Source organism: Anguilla anguilla, chromosome 3, assembly GCF_013347855.1.
Source record: "Anguilla anguilla isolate fAngAng1 chromosome 3, fAngAng1.pri, whole genome shotgun sequence".
In the NCBI taxonomy this organism is placed as follows: domain Eukaryota; kingdom Metazoa; phylum Chordata; class Actinopteri; order Anguilliformes; family Anguillidae; genus Anguilla; species Anguilla anguilla.
This window is the reverse complement of record NC_049203.1, coordinates 45493706-45512944: the sequence shown is the minus strand read 5'-3', so window position 1 is coordinate 45512944 and position 19239 is coordinate 45493706. Positions and strand designations below refer to the sequence as shown.

Here is a 19239-nt window from a genome sequence, read left to right as displayed (position 1 = left end):
TGATGTGGTTATTTGTAATAAGCAGGAATACAAATTCATACAATACAGCGGGGTTCATTATCATACAACTGCCTGTCAACACACCAGTGTCAAAGATTCTCTGCATTACATTGTGGAAATAAGGCAGTGTTTCATCTAATGTAAAGCATTCCCCAGGATGCGTGTTGCTGAAAATCAGCCAACGCGTGCCATCACACATTTTAGTTCCAGTTTGTTTGTTTTGATCCTGTCAGCACATCCATGTTTGCAACCAAAATGAGGAAACTCGTGAATAAAAATAAAAAAACAAGCTCAACTTCCAGAAACGGGGTAACCCTGCTCCTAAAGTAATCTCAGAGGATTCACAAAGAGCACCATATGAATCACTACCACTACCCATCTTTTCTGGCATGCAGAACCTAGGGGGAAAAAAAGGAAGGGGGGGAAAGAAAAGAAAAGGAAAAAAATCTACCACTCCCCTGTCATCTACTTCTTTGCCACAACCAGCTGCTTTCCTCGTGACCTCGACTTACTAATTTAAGGAACATACTTTTCTCATGCAAGACGCATCGGCAAAACTCCACAGCACGAATAAACACAGTGATAAACTAATGATCCACGGCTGTGTCAGTGTGACACAAGAACCCGGAGACGGTCACACTGGCCACATTTTCCCCATCTGCCACACGTTCAAGTAACTCAAAGTCCTCCCACCAACCCCCTTTTGCCTACTTTCCCAGCATGCACTTCCAGTCAGGCTTGGGCCGGTCTCTAATTTTACGCTATCAGCATTAGTTATTACTCTATCTACTCAGGAGGCATAGGTGGAAAATAGGTAAATGTAAATTCCACACAGACATCAGGAAGTGGGCTACTTTATTTTTCTACACAGAGAGCCGTCAATGCGAGGAATAGCCTGCCGGGGCATGTTGGTAATGGAGAGACCGGCCAAGATATTCAGGCCAAGACTTGACACAGTACCGAATACTCTCTAGACTTTAGGTTAAAGATCATAAGTGTCGTGAACAAAAATGAAGCTCATTTTAAGGTACACAGACAACCTCATGGGACCAAGAATGCATTTGAGACCTTGAGCGCTCTCACATATTCAGAATATGCTATAGACTTGAACTACAAGTCAATAATTTCAATTTCCACTTAGGCTATGTAAAATACTCTATTGCAGATTCAAGCACTTTCAAGGACCATGTCCATTTTCAAGAACTATCAAGGCCTTTTATATATTTTTTCCCTCAAATTCACAAACTTTCAAGGATTGTCAAGGGCCGTGGGATCCTGATTTATTAATAAGCTAAAAACTGAAAACTGTTTTTGCGGACACTTAGCTGTGTTCCGCTGTCTGAGTGAACCAGATTGGTGCATACAACTGACCAGCCATTTGGGCTGGATGACTGGTAGATACAAAAAGCACACCAGCTGTCGGGCCAAATGGACAGTCCTCATCATTATATTTACACACGTTCTTATGAACCACTGAGGCACACTTCCATTAACTTGTATCAGCTATAATATGGGTAACCTTTCAACCAACCTTTCCTAATCTTTCAACTTAATATTTAACACCTTTGCTGGCATTTCAGAGAATCTTTTTTTGTTCTCAGGACCCAAGCATCAGTGTTACGACTAGGGCCATAAGTTTTCCTCAACTGTTTAACCTGTAGTTCCCTTTTCTAATACCGAGAGGTTAACATGCGACTTTCTGAAGCCATGCTACACAACACCAGGGTGTCTTAATCATCTCAATTAATCATTCAATTAACGACTTGCACCCTTCTGACCTCAAACTCTTTAACTGGTCCTTAATTAGGCCTATATAATTTGCCTGCTTACTGCTTATGACAGATTACAGTAATTAGACTGCTTACAGTGACACCTTGAGGATAAGAACTGGAAAAACAGGTTTGTTTCATAGGTATACCTAAACATAGCTCTGAAGATGTCCTATTACACAACTGTAATGCACCTTGACTGTAGTAAGTAATGTAGCCTATGTCCAGTGGGACTATTCAAAAAATATTGTTTAGCTCGTATATGGGCTTTTTAAGCCTCAACATTACTGCGATTTGTAGTAAATATAATAAAACAATTCACATAAAAATGTTCAACTGTGAGGGCTATAGGCCCGCCCACATCATTTGGCTGCAGATGGACTCCATGATCTCAAACTGTCTTCGGGAGAAATAACCTTTTTTCCTGAATCTTGTTACACAGCACAACTACTCAACCCCTCAACTTCAAATAACATCCTGCCAAAGCACCATTTCATGACGAACCACCTACACACAACTCCATCAACGGTGCTACTTGGACTCAGTCGGAAACAGACTGAGGAAATAAGGCACAGTTACCAAAAACATACCACTCCTAAAATGTCAAACATGTCAGAACCCAACGTCCCTTAACCAGACCCATGTTCATGTCTGCAATTTCCCATTCAATCAAAACCATTTCAAGAACTACAAAACAATTAAATAAAATAAATAAATAAATAAATAAATAAATAAATAAATAAATAAAATGCAAAATCATGTTCTAGCTTTGAAAGACAGCCTTGGGCAGGCTTCCAGACTGACTAAAGAGGTCATAAAAGAATGTATTTAGTGATACCGTTTGTGTGCTAGCAACGGTAACTGAAAATAGTGCTTCAGTTTAAATGTTTTCCAGGGAATTAATCAAAGTTCTAGTTGCTACCCGGAAGCTCCATCAATACACAAAGGAGTCAAACAGAGTTGCACAAAACTGGCTAAAATATAATATGAATTCAGAGTAGTACTGTATCTCAACCATCTATGGTCATTAATAGAAATGCAAGGTAGCCTACATGTACAGAGCCCCCTCGTTATAGCGGCAGTTAAAAACCAAGGGTTAAAGTCAGTGAAAGAGAGAGTGGTGATAAAATGAGGGTAGGGGGGAAAAGCTTGCTCGTGTGAATAATGATGTTGCACAAGTTTTAATAAAATTTTATTATTGCATTTAACTGCTGTACACAATATCGTTCTAGAATATAAATATACTGTAATAGTCTTGCCAACCTTCTTTTTTTGTTGTTGTTGCTGCCAACAAACACACCTAATGGCGTCACTGTAACACTGAACAGTTTGTTCGAGCAAAACGGGTTCTCGTTATTTCACCGGTCTCTCAACACTTTGTAGGCCACTGGAACATGTATTTGGCGGACAGCAGACGGCACAAAAACAAGGCTTTTTCCACATCAAAATTATTTGAGACATGCTGCTTCTTTTCATCGAGACCTTCAAAGTTAAGCCACTTGTGTCTCAAGTTCAAAGTGAAAAAAATCACTCACTTGCAGTTTTCGTACCTGGCGTCCTCACAGAGTCTCTTGCTGACAATGCAAACGTGTTTATTTTCTGCCGATGTTCGGTTTAAGCGTGTACAAGGTGCCATTTTCCCTTATTGTTCGTCTATTTGTGCAGCAGGAACAATAAGGGTTTAAATAATGCATTCGTGAACATTTGACCGGCTCAGGGAGCGACAGAGCTGTGTGGAAATACAGTGGTTTCCAGTCGTCAAAGGATGTGGTTTAACGGTGGGTGGAATCGTGTGGGAGCACCGTACTATCACCTGTGTGAACACCCTTAGCTTAGCAGCCGCTGCCCTTATTGTAAAACTAAGGGCTTGGAAACCAGTAGAGGCTTGGATAAGTCAGACTACAACAGAACAATTTCAACTGTCAAATACATGCATAGACCTGGCTAATTACAGAAGAACAATGTTAAGCCGTTTCTAACATGATCCTTGCTCTAGATAAGCTTGGTTTTAATACTTTATGGCACCTAATAAATTATAGTAAATCACAGTTTATGAGCAACTGACTCCTTTTCTGAAGCTTACAGCCAAATCTACAGCACAAAAAAGGATATTTCAATAAGATTTTTACCCCAATTGCAAACAGCATTTTCAATGAAAGGCCTTACATTGTTGGAATATGAATGCGGCTGTTTGAAAATACTGACCTACTAACTTAAATACATGGGTTTAGGGCAAGCTGTACCAACACAACAGGCAGAGGAGATTTTATCCCACAATAAACGCAGACTGATCCTACACTGGATGAACAAGGCATAGCCTACCACTTTGGCTCACACACCCCTCCCGATCCACTTCCTACCTCTTTCATCACATATTTCACTTCCTCTCCCTTCCTGTCTCCTGCGCACCATGGGCGAGGTCAAGAGATCAGCTACTATGACCTCGATAAATTAATTCCGGAGGAGCAAAAGCAGCCTCTGATATACGACTGCTGAAGGACAGAAAAAAAGAAAAAACAGGATACTGTAAAGTTGGCTTGATTTACAAAGTGCAAATTCTTAATTTAACAACTGTCGATTTAATGACACTTTCTGAAGTCGAACCTCCTTTTAAACTCAGATTTTAAGGCTTTCAGCATCTTAATGAAAAACATGTTTTAAAATGCAACTGCACTGTCAATTATAAGATAGGAACAAATGAACAGCAACAATGAAAAGCAAACATATACCGCAAATATCAAAATCTCTCAAATATCTGGGTTCTGCTGCATCCGATACAGAAGATGTTCTGATGCTTGGAACAGTTTCTGTATATACTAATCAAATAGCATAACTTGTTAACAAAACACCCATGTTTGCATTTGCTCCTACTTTTTTATGTGAATTAGGCTACACTTTGAATTCAGGGATACTGGTGCGAGATGACATGTGGACCTGTGCTGCACTGAACTCTTTGGATATTCAATTCATTAAATTCAGGGCGTCCTCTGCTTTTAAAGTCATGAGCAGGCAGCCTAAATGAAATTCAAGCCACATATAGAAAAATTAGAAAATTGAATTTGAATCTGTTGGAAAACTGCATTTAAATAAAAGTCTATTTCAGATGGGCGCAACAGCAAATTGTGGTGTGAAGCAGAGTCGGCATGGCAACGGATGCCAAACCTGCCAAACCAGCTGTTCAGAGCACCGAACAGATGTTTTAGAATGCTGGACATCCATTTTGTAGCCCTTAAAATTTTGTTGTGGGTGATGTTTGGCAGGTGAAGCATGCCAACGTATAGCCTACAAGTATAGACAACAAGAAGCGTACAATTTATGATTTTTTTTTTTCATCAAAGAAACACTTTAAAAATTTGGCCCATATATAGGGCTAGTTTCATTTTTTAATCCTTTAAGTCACACCAGCGTGGGTTTATTTACTGTCATTACAGATTTTTTTTTAAAAGGGTGAAATTTTCTATCAATCTGGTCACACAATATAATGTTTAAAAGTGTTAAAACTCAGGGTTCCATCTCTATTAACTATTTTACAATGCAAATGTTTCAGCGACAACAGTTAGGCTACTCATTTTGCAACGTTGGAAAGCGGAACAAGCTTGGGAGGCCCTCACCTATGCGTTTTGGAAATCCTGACAACACAAATCACGGTACAGTAGGTAGGCTATTCTTTTGACAGCAAGGATCCACAACAAGCAAAATCCATAGTAGTTCTTATTCCCAAAAATGTGCTCTCTGAGAAACAACAATAGAGTGCCCATTGTTTACTTAGAAATTCTTTGAAGGAATTATCATTTTTATCAGTTGTTTCACTTGGTTACCAAATAGCTTTTTGGAGTCTACAAATGGCCTTTTTGGGAACCCGACTAGACATATCTAGCTTAGAAAAAACAATGAGAATGCTCATTTTTGGTGGAGACCAGGTTTATGCCTGTTGTCGAAATGATTAATGAATAGTAACTATTTTATTCTGGGTATGTCTTGTTTGGGCTAGTATTAAAAAAGGAGAGTTCTACAGAAGGGGATAACGAGCGTCATATCCTATGTGCATTAACATTGGTATTAGGCACCACAAGCCTCTTTCTGAGCCAGGGAAAACCCTGAACTTGCATGGTCTTCTCCATGCCACTACGGGCCACAAAATAAATATGAGCTTGCTCTGGTGAGTCCCAGTGAATAGAATCAGCCTCCTCTGTATTAATAAGACATGTCCACAAAGTAACCTTCTCAGATGGTAATGTGTGTGCATGTCAAATGTTTTATAATTTGTCATCCAACTTTAGTGTGATACCGCTCATCAACAGTAGATTGAGATGATTTTCTGTAAACTAAGAACACTAAAAGCCATTTTCGTCCAGCGGAATATGAGGGAAAACCCCCCACGGAAGAAAACAAACACTGGTACACGTGAGGAGGAAATCCATTTTGGATGAAAAAGTTTGGGAACCCCCTGCTATGCACTGATAACTTGAGCACTGAATACAGCATTGTTAAAAGAACTGTTGTTTTGTTGAATAAAACTTGAATTATTTCATTTCATTTTGACTTTAATTAGGCTACTGGCCATTTTGAACATGTTTAGGTCATAGGAAAAAATTGCACATATAGTTTGTGTTCTCCATTTTGCTGTGAGCTCCTGTGAGTTCCAGATCAATGCTCCCGGGCAAAAAGCTTACCATAGAACCCTGCATGCACTTAACACACCTTCGTGAGGGTAGAGATGTTCAAGTCCAGTTGGATTTTAAAATCCTTCCTGCTCAGAAAGCAGCAATAAGGTCACAAAACAGCTGCGCATTACAAAGAGCAGATCCACTGAAAAACCACAAATATCATACAAGCTCTTAGCTTGAATAAGCCCGCACGTGTTTACATGTGTGTACGTTCTGAATATGATATCCAACTGCCAGCTGGCAAGCTGCCCATGTGAACTGCTAACCACTCGTGGGGAGCGAGCCATGTTCCCTCCGTTCTACTTTAAACAAATATTAGCCCAACAAACAACTCTGATGAAAATGTTTACGGAACACACCCCAGAACCACAGGCTCTGAAGACCACCCATGGCCCAAAACATACAAAAAATAATAATGAACGGATATTCCGAAAAAGAGGCCATTTGGATTGAGAAGCAGCATACTCACTAGTGACTATAAAAGCCTGATTGTTAATAATAGGCCAGCTGGGAGCCGGGAAGAAATGGAAGAGGGCCCTTCCACATTTTCATGTGGCCAAGTATGAACACTGCCAGAACAGGGCGCCAAAAACTGTCCCGAAGGTCAGGTATCAACCTGAGGCACCGCAATGTCTGAGCCAAACTGGCATACGGGATAGACCTTGTCTTTGTTTCAGTCTCAAGGGTGTGCATATAGACTATGTGCCACAATAATTTGAATGTGAGGGGATTATCGCTCAGCTTTGAATTCTGCTATTTCAACCTCCATTCACAGCTTAACATGAACTAAATATGAACTAAAATGTCAAAACAAAAAAACACTTCAACTGAAAACGCGCCCCCACCCACTTTCATCTTCAGGCTTCTCGACACAGGGGAGGAGGGAAGACCACTAAAGACTTTCTGGAATCCAAATCATAATTTTGAATAGTTAGGTCCTATATATTAAAAAGCCAAAGAAAACAAACACTACGCTATTAAATGTAGCCTAAATTTTCTTTGCCATTTCCGTTGCTACACCTGTCAGACGAGTCCGTTTACCAGGCTACCTATCAGAGGGGAACTCTGAAGTGAATATCCATTACAGAACAAAGTCACCACATCACCAGGGGTGTCAGACTCCAGTCTTGGACGCTCAAAAAGCCTGCTGGTTTTGGTGCATTTCTGCACTGAAGTGTCCAATTTAAGTAACTGATTAGCTAAAGTGTCACATGCCCAAATTGTCGGCTGATTGACAGAAACCCACAAAGACCTGAACATTCGTGCCTCCACCTAGGCTATACGTGGGCACGGGCCAAGAGGGAGTGCAGGACACAGCCATGAATTTCTGTGCTATGTGAATGCATTTAATCCTAAAATCTGTCTATTATCTGAAAATATAATGAGCCCAGAATTAGCATTACAAACCAAAAATAAAGAGGGGAACTACCATGGTTGTGCTGAGTAAACACTCATGTTGCACTCCTGAGAAATGTTACACGACTGAGCCACTCAGGAACTATGGGAAATTTGCAGCTTTTCTAGTTTCCACAGTAGTGAAGTTTACCAACTAGGGTTCAAGCCTCAGCTGTATGGAGCGCCACTGAACCATCCATTTACATGCTTATACTGGATATCCTTTTGATTGCCATTTCTACCTAGATTAAAAAAAGAAACATGGAATGTTGATCAATCAGGCTTTATTTTAAACTACTATATCTGTCTACTGTGTGTAGAGTTTTAATTCTGCCACTCATCTCACACATTCACACAGAATTATGAACACGCTCTCAAAGAACATCATGCAGGGATACACTCTGTCTAATCAAACCTCTAATATTCTAATAAAATAACTTTTCCACAGTGTAGTGGTGACACTTCACAAAGTAATGCATTACAGTAATCAGTTTTGTTTTCTTGGCATGCTAACACCATATCAGTTTTTCACTTTACGTCAACAGTTTTAATTTTTCAAATAAGAAAGTTGTTACAATAATTCCTTTGCTGTTGTCGCAAGAAAAGCACTCCACCTATGTTAGCTAGGGTTGCCAGATTCCTCGTGTTCAACCAGACAGTCCTGTTTGAAAAGAACACTTTTTCCATTAAGTTTAATGGTATCTGTATAGCTGTCTAACTGAGCCAGAAATCTGGCATCCCTAACAATTTTCTCTCACATTACCTACATATAAGTAATACCAAAAGAAAATCTGTCTGCCAGTCAGAGATGAACAGAGACAACCAAATCACCAAACCATTATTTCATGGCAGCTACATATTTCATTTTGTTTACAAAAAAGAGCCAAAAAGAAGAAAGCGTTCACAAACGACCCACCCTAGCTCACTATGTTCAAATTTTGAGGCTTAAAACAATGTAATAAATTCAGCACCTTACTTTTCACAGCAAGTAATTTGAAATGTAATTAGTTACCACTGTTGACGGTAGCGACTAATTAGTAATGGGATCCTTTTTTGAGTAAGGACCCCGACGCTGCCTGTGAGCGTGGTGATCAGTGATCAGAATCAGTGGCTTCAAACATTGTAGACTTAAAAGGTCAAAGGACTTCCCAAACAAGGATGATAAAAACAAGAACAGATAAAGCATTTTACAGGATTTCACAGACCAAACAAACCTGACTTCAAAGACGGGGCTTTTGAACATCCTTGTACAAAAAAAAACAACTGAACGACACCACCATCTGTGCTCATTGGCCTAAAAATGGGACACTTACAAAACCATCCCCTGCTCAGAATGTACAGCTCTGATTTACAGAGGAGGCGTTTGTGGGTATGTGTTTCTAACACAGACAGAATTGTATTTAATACCAAATTAGTGTATGAACAGCAATAATACTGACAGAAAGTAATGCTTGAGGTGGTATTATATCTGATATGAAGAAACTCACAATAAAAAAACAAAATTTGAATAGTCTGCCACTGCAACCACAGACCTTCTTACGTACAGGTGTGAAAAATTAAAGGAAAAACCAACATAAATTGTCTTAGTAGGGTGTTGGGCCACCACGAGCTGCCAGAACAGCTTCAATACCCCTTGGCAGAAATTCTACAAGTCTCTGGAACTCTACTGGAGGGATGGAACATCATTCCTCAAAAGATATTCCCTCATTTTTTGTTTTGATGATGGTGGTGGAGAGCACCAACACGCTGGTCCAAAATTTCCCATAGGTGTTCAACTGGGTTGAGATCTGGTGACTACAAAGGCCATTGCATATCATTCACATAATTTTCATAGTCATCAAACCATTCAGTGACCCCTCGTGCCCTGTGGATGGGGACATTGTCATCCTGGAAGAGACCACACCCATCAGGATAGAAATATTTCATCATAGGATAAAGGTGATCACTAACTTTGTATTGATTTGCACTGACCCTTCTCTCTAAGGGGACAAGTGGACCCAAACCATGCCAGGAAAATGACCCACACAGCATATCAGCATACCCCTCACTGTAGGAGTCTATCGATCAGGCATGTACCCTTCTCTTGATGTACACCACACATGCACTCGCCCACTTGTTGAAAATATGGTGAAAGATGACTCATCTAACCATATCACTTTTTTTCCACATCTCTGTAGACCAGTGCCTATGGTTTTTGCATCACTGAACTCTCAAATGTGCATTTATCTTTGTAATAAGATGTTTATGCACTGAAACTGAACTATAACATCCCTCTCGGTGTAGTTGTCGACAGAGTGTTCTTGCTGACACAGTCTGATCACGCCCTGCATTGACATTCTCAGTCACCTGAGGAAGAGTATGATCACACAAATGCACAAGCATCATGGTCATCAAACGTGTACTTTCGACGACAATGTCTGACCCTATTTACTTATGTCTTTCATTTTTTCACCCGCCTGTATATGCCTACAAAGAAGAAAAGGTACACGTAATCATTTTAATATTAAATAGGCCTAGGCCAAATTAGCTGGCTAGTATGGTTGGGTTGCTTCCTTTTACCATCTTGCAATTGTAAACTTTACAAAGAGGCCACCTTATTGGATTCCAAGACTTGGAAAAAGACCAATTCATCCATAATCTTCCCAACTGTAATAGTTACTTTAGTTAAGCTGACAGCAAGTTCTTAACAATACAAGTAATATCTGGCACCTAGCGAGTTTACTCACTCCAAGAACTGCCTTCAGAACCCTTTTGTCAGCAGTCAGGGGAAAGTGTTCAACCAAGGAACAGAACATACAGAAATCCTACACCCAATCTTGGATTTTAGGAGACACATCTTTCAGCATGTCCTGAATACAAAATGGTCCAAACCATTCTTTGATACAAGGTAGACCTATGCGTTCACACTGATGACAATTCACTTCCTTGTATTATTGTACAACAGTTTTGAGTGGGGAAAAAATCCCAATATTGTTTATTTCCACTTGAAATGGCTTCATCAACTGCTAACGTTTCAATGCAGCTTTTACAGTTCAGACAGGTTAACAATGCAATGTGCGAAGTCTCTTGGCAATACCACCGTGACAATACTGACAATTTCTTGTAAAAATAGCCTCAGAACAGTCCAGACGCAAAGAGTGAAGTGGAACTGGAACCCAAAACGAGAAAACGCAATATTGTTTTAACGTTTAAAGTTAAACGTTAAAACTTTAAACTGGTCTGAATCTAGTTCTGGAAAATACAGGACCAGAAATGTCAATACCTGCCACCTATCCAACAGGTGATGACATATGGGCCATACCAGCCTGCCCCTTGCATGATCAAGTCATAAAACATTCTGGCCATTAAACAATCCTCCTCTATGAAAAAAATCTATCAATTTTAATTTGCTAAAAAAATGTAGCCTGATAACTGGTAACAATCCCATGCCAACTATGATGGTAGACCATGTGTTCACAGAATGCTATGATGTACATTTTGTGCGTGTTCAATAACCTTGGTAATCAAATAAGCTTTCGATGAAGTGTGTAAAACAGTCCTACAAAGTTGTATTTTCTTAAGATGATAAACTAAACGTAAACTGATACACATATTTACAAACACCGGCCGGCACTAGCAAAGTAGTTGGCTACTACAGTTAGCTATGAGCTGTGTGGAAACACATCCCCTCCCCCACACCTTTCCGATATATGTGCACGGGCAATGTGCGCGATACTATAAAATAAAATAAAAATATAATATCAGGAAACCGCTCGGCAACTCTGTAAGTAAAACAGAGGAGAACGTGGGGAAATGCACCACATTAGCTAGCTAGCCTAGATAAGTTACTAAACGACACATGCTTCCTTAACTAAGCAGTCTAGCTACGCTAACAAATTCACTCAATCATAAAACAAAGCTGTGATAACGCAAATGGTCCCCGTGCATTCACTGACTTTAAATCATTCTAACGTTTCGAAACACACGTTCAAAGAACAATGACAACGTGGATATTCCGAAAGCACACAGCACATGCACGAAAAGTAGGTAGCTAGCTAGCTAACAAGCTAGCAATTGTTTAAATAGCTACAAACAGTCCAAAGTAGTTTGTGAATTGTGAACCACGGCGTAAATTCAATCGGGATAAAAGACATAAAACCATAGCAAGCTGTGAAACTAGCAGCAACCTAGACCGACGGGTTTTGAACGAACGAGTACGAGTTCTACTTACCTAGACCAAAGAAAGTATGCTGGTGCGTGGTCGCCACCGCGTATGCTGGCTAGCTAGCTAAGTTCCACAAGGAAATATCCTCCAACTTCACTAGGTAAATGTACTGCTCACTAGCTACTTTTCTCCCATTTCATTCGGTACCTCTTAATTATTTCCCCCGTAACTCTTTTTACCTGCAATCCTTAAAAACAGGGAACTAGTGGTAGGTGTATGTCACCGATCGACCAAGCGTGTAATAAAGTTTGGAGGTAGGAAAACTAAAATCGAAAGGTACACATATTTTCGGGGGAGTTTTCAGTGTACCAGTGTACGTAGCTAGCTACAGTACAGCAGACAGCGGCTAACACTCGCAGCCTGAAAGAAAGCGAGGAGCCGCACCGTCAGTGACCTACAATGGAGAAATCAGCAACTGACCTTAAACCTGCTTATTCACACAGTGAAATGCATCCATACAGCAAATAAAACACTATTGCTAGCACGCCATTTTAGAAGACGCATTAGCAGGCAAAAATGAGGACATGATTTCATAATGTACCCTGCTAGCAGGCTGCCTAATATGCGTTGTGCTTTGTTTCACTGTCGTGAATTACACTGTATGATTATGCATATTCTTACTTTAATATGATTCTTTAAATAGAGATTATTGATTGTTTGATAAGTATCTCTAGTCCAACAACTCTTTAAGTTTTGTGTTAAATATATATCTTTAAGTTTCTGTTGATATCTCCAAAAAGGCTACACCATTACAGGGCTTCAGAAGTTATAAAAGCAAAAAATAAGGTCTATTATCATTATCTTGATCTCTGTGTAGAACAAATGAGCCCTCTTGTTTATTTTTTTTAATGGTCATAGATGATGCCTAAAATAATAGAAAAGTATAGCCTAATATACCAGCAAAATTAACAAAGTACACAACCTTTCAGTTTTCTGAAATATTACTCAGAGAAATAAAATTACAAATCTACATGTAAATTAATTACGAATTAATGTGACTATGGACACACCAATTCGCAATCAGCAAAGCCTGGAAAAACGCGACTGTAAAACACTGAAGAAAAAGCTACAGTAACTTAAGTCTTAACATGATGCAACATTACCTTGTATCTGGCCTCTGTGCAGATTCCCTTCCCCCACTCTGTCCGCGTGCTATGTGAGCTCCGGGTTTTTTTCGCCTGTACGGTCACATTGTGGTTGATTAATTCTCCTTTCGCCTTGCTCAGTCATTCAGATTTGGAAAGTAAATAACAAGTTGACATCATTACGGCTCTGCATTTGTGTGACACATTCCTCTGCCTACCGGCGTATTTAGAATAGCTGCACCATTAGTAGACTACAAAAAAGTATTCACTGTACATATCAGGTTGTCTTATAATAGTCCATCAACACATAAAATTAACTTTTTAGATGAAGTATTTATTTGCTGTTGGATGAATCACTCCTACCAATCTGTATTACCTTCTCCAAATTAACAGTGTTAAAAATAACATTGTAATTATGAATTTAACATGTGCGTAATGAGCAATTTATTCATTTATTTAGTTATTGTGGTACAAATGAATATAAAACTAACAGAAATACTGTAATTATTGGGATATTTATGGCTTTGTGTCACTATAATACTTTGTGCATTCTTGTGTTGCTGGTATAACTTACTCTCATTATGCTCAGTAATCCCTCAATGAGCCAACTCCCGGTCCGCATTGAAGGAGCAGACACAATTACAGCTGGATGTCATTATATTGTCTTATTACTAAGTAGGACATTTACATTTATGCGTGTAAACACACACACACACACAAACACACACATACCTTGCAGCAAAGGTTAAACTGAATTTTGTATTGTTTCTTAGAGCTTGGTGAGTCGTAACGTCACAATACATTTATCAGGCTTTAAACATAACTGGGTATTTTTGTATTGTATATTCTTCAATGGCTTCACTTTTGCAATGTTGTGCTTTCTTTGAATGCAGTGGTACTGATGTTCACTAGAAACCTCAATTTGCTTGTGCTGAAGTACATGAGTCTGCCCCACTGCAGTTTTGAGAAAAGGGCTTTTGACATGTGTTAAGTGCAGGATACCGGAGAGAATTCAAATATGAAATTTGACCACTGTTTTGGATCTGAACCTCTTTGTTTTTATGTTTCTCCCCCTTGAACCCTGTATCGTGACACCGAGCCTTAAAAGAGTGATAATGGATATTGTTAGTCACTTTTCAAATATTTTTAGATTTAATCCGGAGTATAATTTGACAGAGTAGGATAAGCCTCAGGGTTCAGCAGTGTCCTGTCTCCCTTCCGACGAGTATTTTTATTCCTCTCCTATTCCCTCCCTTCTCACTGCAGCGGGATATATTGTAGTTGTACGGCTACTAGGTGGTTGACGGTAAACGTCCTTCCTGCCAGGGAGCTCTCACTGACCTCTTAACAAAGAACAGGTTCAATCTGCTTCCCCTCCCCCACCCTGGGAGACTGATGAGGGTCACATGACCTTTCTAGACAGCAGAGCAGAGATGGTAATATGTGGCTGTGGGGGAGGGGAATCGCGACTCCACAGACCTCTCGTTTTGAGCGAGAACGAGTTTGGCTCAGTGCAAACATCAAGCACCACAATCGCGGTGGCTGTTGCCTGCACTGCGGCGCCCAGCGACGTATTGGATTTTACTGAGGGGTTTTTGCGTTATACTTACTTTAAACAGTGTACTTGTATGCTGTTTAAAGTACGCATAACTGCAAGGCAACAGGAATAAGAAGAAGAAGAAAAAAGAACTAGTATCCTACAATCACCCGAAGCGGATATTGTATCTGTAAGGCAATGCTGAAAATGTTTTCAGAGCCAGTGTACTGTGGTCCTGCCCTTCTCCTCCACCCGACTACCCCCACTTCGGAGACGCGTACATTAAAAAATAAAAATGTATTTATTTAATTTTTTTGTGGGGCTGTTATGTCATGCATGCTCCAGTCTGCATACTAGCCTATAGCCTAGTGGGTCAGTTTTACGAAAACAAACGGATCGAATTACACTAGCGTTAATGTAAGTAATAGAAATACCTGTTATTGTTTCTACCATATGGACAATAGATGTGCTATATAATTTACAAGTCCAATTGTGGTGCTCTGTTGCAAATTTTAATTGACAGTATTAAAAATGTATTATCAACTTTGCGTTCACTTGTGACATTTATTTGTATTGCTTGAATTTTCATTAACACTAAAACAAGATAGCCTACATCGACCTACATATACATTTTGATACAGAGAAATACAGCATGCTCAACATAATTTAATGTGGTCAAAAATATAAACTACCCTGCTGCAGTGACGAGACCAATCATAAGATTTTTAAAAAATCTGGATAAAAAATTGCTTTGAAAGTCGACCAATTTAAATAATTTGTGTTTAATTCCTAACCCTTTGTTAGACCAAGGATGATTCATTGTCTTATTTAAATAAGTACCCATCCAAATGTTAAAATCTCGGTCTCAAATCCACTGCCCTATCCACACTCCTACAGTACACAAAAGGTGGAACAAACTTACTGAATAGATGATTATACAGAAAGTCTTTAATTAGCAGTAAACAGGAAGTGAGAGTTCCATTTAAACATGAATTTCCATTTTTCAGATCTCACTACAACCAATTATAAAATTCATGTTTAAAAGGTATGAATTTAATATAGAAACATAAATACATGCTTTATTTCAGGTTGCACAACAGGAAATAGGTCCTACTGGAAATAAGTATATCTTTTGAAGAATACTTACATAGTATACACATGTACTTCCTGGGGGCATAAAATCACTGTGGAAGCTACTCTGGAGTTTTTGAAGTGCATTATCTTGCTTTAGACCACAAATCCACAAATTCCCACATAACAACAATTACTAAGCCAGCAGATAGACAGAATCGTATGCAAATATCTACACTATCCTTCATCACGCACAAAAAACTGTTTGGGCCATATGAAAACATATAACAAAACTGAAAATATGCACAAGTATTTGGATAGTGACAGAATATTTGTTATTTTGGCTCTTTACTCCATCAAACTGGGTTTAAAATGAAAGAATGAATTTGAAGTCAATGTGCAGACAGTGTCAACTTTAATTTGAGAGTACCTACATCCATATCAAGTGACCTGTGTAGGAATTACAGCCCTTTTTAAACATAGGGCCCCTTTAGGGGACCAAAAGTAATTGAAAAATTGGCTGCTCAACTGTTTGTCATGGCATCATGAGTTCAAGCACAAGAAAGATAACAAAAGGTCTAGAGTTTATTCTAGGTGTGTGATTTGCATTTGGCATCTGTTGCTGTTGTCTCTCGGCTTGAGGACAAAGGAAGTATCACAGCCAGTAAAGCAGGCCATCATGAGGCTGAAAAATCTGAATAAATCAGGGACATAGCTAAAACATTTGGTGTGTGAAAATCAACTCTTTGGTACATTATTAAGAACCAAGAATGCATTGATGAGCTCAGCAGTAGCAAACAACCTGGTAGCCCACAGAAGACCACTGTAGTGGAAAACTGGGGAATACTTTCAATTTTGAAGAAAAACCAAATATCAACCATTATAATAAATATAAACATAAATATCAACAGATCAAGAACACTCTCCATGATGTAGGCATAGATGTTTCAAAGACTACCATTAAGAGAAGACTACACTAACCTCAAGGGTTCGCTGCAAGCTACAAATCACCGGTAAGCCTCAAGAACAGAATGGCCAGGTTAGAGTTTGAAACAGCCTATACTGAAGTGGTGAAAAGTGGCAAGTGTGGAGAACAAAAGAAATTGCTCACAATCCAAAGCATACCACCTCATTTGTGAAACATGGTGCAGGTAGAGTAGTGTTATGACTTGGGCTTGTATGGCTGCCCCTGGAACTGGCTCACTTGTCTTTATTGATGATGTGACTGCTGATGGCAGCAGCAGGGTGAATTCTGAAGTGTACAGAAGAATCTTATTTGTTCAGATCTGACCAAATGCCCCAGAACACATTGGATGGTGTTTGGTTCTGATCAGTTTTTCAGGACCAAAAAATGGAAGGTACTTGGCTGGCCTACCCAATCACCCAACCTGAATCCAACTGGACCTAGGTTTCACTTGCTGAACACAAGTCTGAAGGCAAAAAGCCCCCACAGCACAGGAAGATGGCTGCATTATAAGCCTAGCAAAGCATCACCAGGGCAGATACCTAGCATCTGGTGTTGTCTATGGGTCGCAGGCATCAAATGCAAAGGATTTGCAACCAAGAACTTAATATGATGACTTTATGTAAGATTATGTAAATCTGACCTATTACTTATATTGCCCAAAAATGGGGGGACTTTGTACAAAAAGGGCTGCAATACTATTAACTGACAGTCTGCACTTTTACCTCATATTCATTGTTTCATTGAAAACAAATGTGCTTGTGTACATGGCCAAAACAGCAGCAATTATGTCCGTCTAAATACTTACGGACTGCACTGTAAATATAGACTGTGTGTGTGTGTGTGTGTGTGTCTGTGTCCCTATCCCAAGTCAGCATAAGTACAAGCTGGGACAAACAACTGTCTTTTGTTTCAAATTATACAGGTTTACCAGATTACTGTACTTATAAATTGTAAACTGTGAGTATCAGATTATCACGGCATATATCCTTTAGAAGCATTCTTAGAGTATGCTTTATAAGTAAGACAAGAAAACTGCAGATGAGGACCAGAGAACGAAAACCAAGAAAGCTATTGTGAGGATGAAAGAAAAGAAAAAATAAATTAAAGTTATTTAAAATTGTTTGTGTATTCCCAAGTCAGCAGTATGGAATGACATAAAGAACAAAATTAACTACTGGAGGACTAAGGAATCACATGTGATCAGGCCATCCATGGAGGACATCAGAAAGTGTTGACAGGATGATTACAAGAGCTGCCAAAAAACAATTCTGAATTGTCAGCTTGAGTAATTGTTAATGATCTCCATAAATTTGGGGGCGGGGGGGGGCTGGGGGGGGGGGCGTTCACAGGACATTGTGTGCAGAAGACTGAGAGAGGCAAATTACAGAGGCTACACGTCCAGATGTAAACCTCTCATCAGCACCAAGAGCAGAAATACACAATTGGAATTTGCCAAAAAATATTAAGATGAACCTGATGAGTTTTGGAAACAATCTTATGGACCGATAAGGCAAAGATAAACCTTTACCAGAGTGATGGAAAGGCAAAAGTGTGGAGAAAGGGGGGGACAATACTTCATCTGTCAAGCATAGTCGAGTCAATGACTAAATGTGATGGCTTGGGCCTGCCTGGTTGTACAGTATCTGTAACTGGTTCAGTGGTCTTTATTGATGCTTTAACATGTGATGGTAGTGACAGAATGACAGCTGAAGTGTACAGAAATATAAACTACATGGCCAAAAGCATGTGGACACCTGACGTCCAACATCTCATCCGGATGGAGCTTATCAGGAAAAAAAGTATTTGATGTTGCCCAGTCCGTCACCTGACTTAATCCCGATTGAACATGCTTTTAACTTGCTCAGAAGAAAACTGTTGGAAACCCCAGCAAATCACAGCAACTAAAAAAGGCACTGGTAAACGCTTGGGAGAGCATCTTAAAGCATCACATCATATCAGCCTAGTGATGTTCACATACTCGATGCATTCATCAAATGATAGTGGTATGCAACAAAATATTGACCTTGCAAGTCATTAAATTTATTACATTTGTCAAAACTTACTTTGTCACAATACTTAAGTTGACTTGAAATAAGGGGACTTGACTCATTGAATTGCATTGTTGTGATATAGTTCAATGTCTGTTTAAAAAATACACATGGCAGAAGCGTAAATACAGAATACGCTCCTGCTCTCAAGTTCCTCAGTACTAGCCATTGTAAAGCCTACAGGTAATAAGAATCTTATGTATGTACAGTATCTGAAATGTCCTTGATTGCACATAAAACTGGGGCAATCATTGTATAAATGAATTATAGAAGCTTCAATCAGAGCAACTTAAAATATTAAAGAAACAAACAAAAAAAAAAGAATTAACCTGATTACAATGAAAGCATTCCCAGATCAGCAAATAAGGATGCAACATCCCTTAAGCACTAACAAATGCAAGTTAACTATGCTAAGCAAAAACCAATCTACAGATTCTGAATACAGAAGGTGACATCATAACATGCTCTAAGAAGACAAACACAAAACCATTTACAA

At 39.3% G+C, this 19239-nt stretch overlaps 1 protein-coding gene across 1 annotated transcript in view; it reads right to left on the bottom strand.

Annotated features, from left to right (window-relative positions):
- Positions 1-12425, bottom strand: part of LOC118223339 (F-box-like/WD repeat-containing protein TBL1X) — a 40726-nt gene extending 28301 nt beyond the window's left edge. The window contains exon 1 of the mRNA XM_035409728.1: positions 12042-12425. The gene's annotated coding sequence lies outside the window, so the exon portion shown is untranslated. The remainder of the gene's footprint in view (positions 1-12041) is intronic.
- Positions 12426-19239: the final 6814 nt, after the last annotated feature.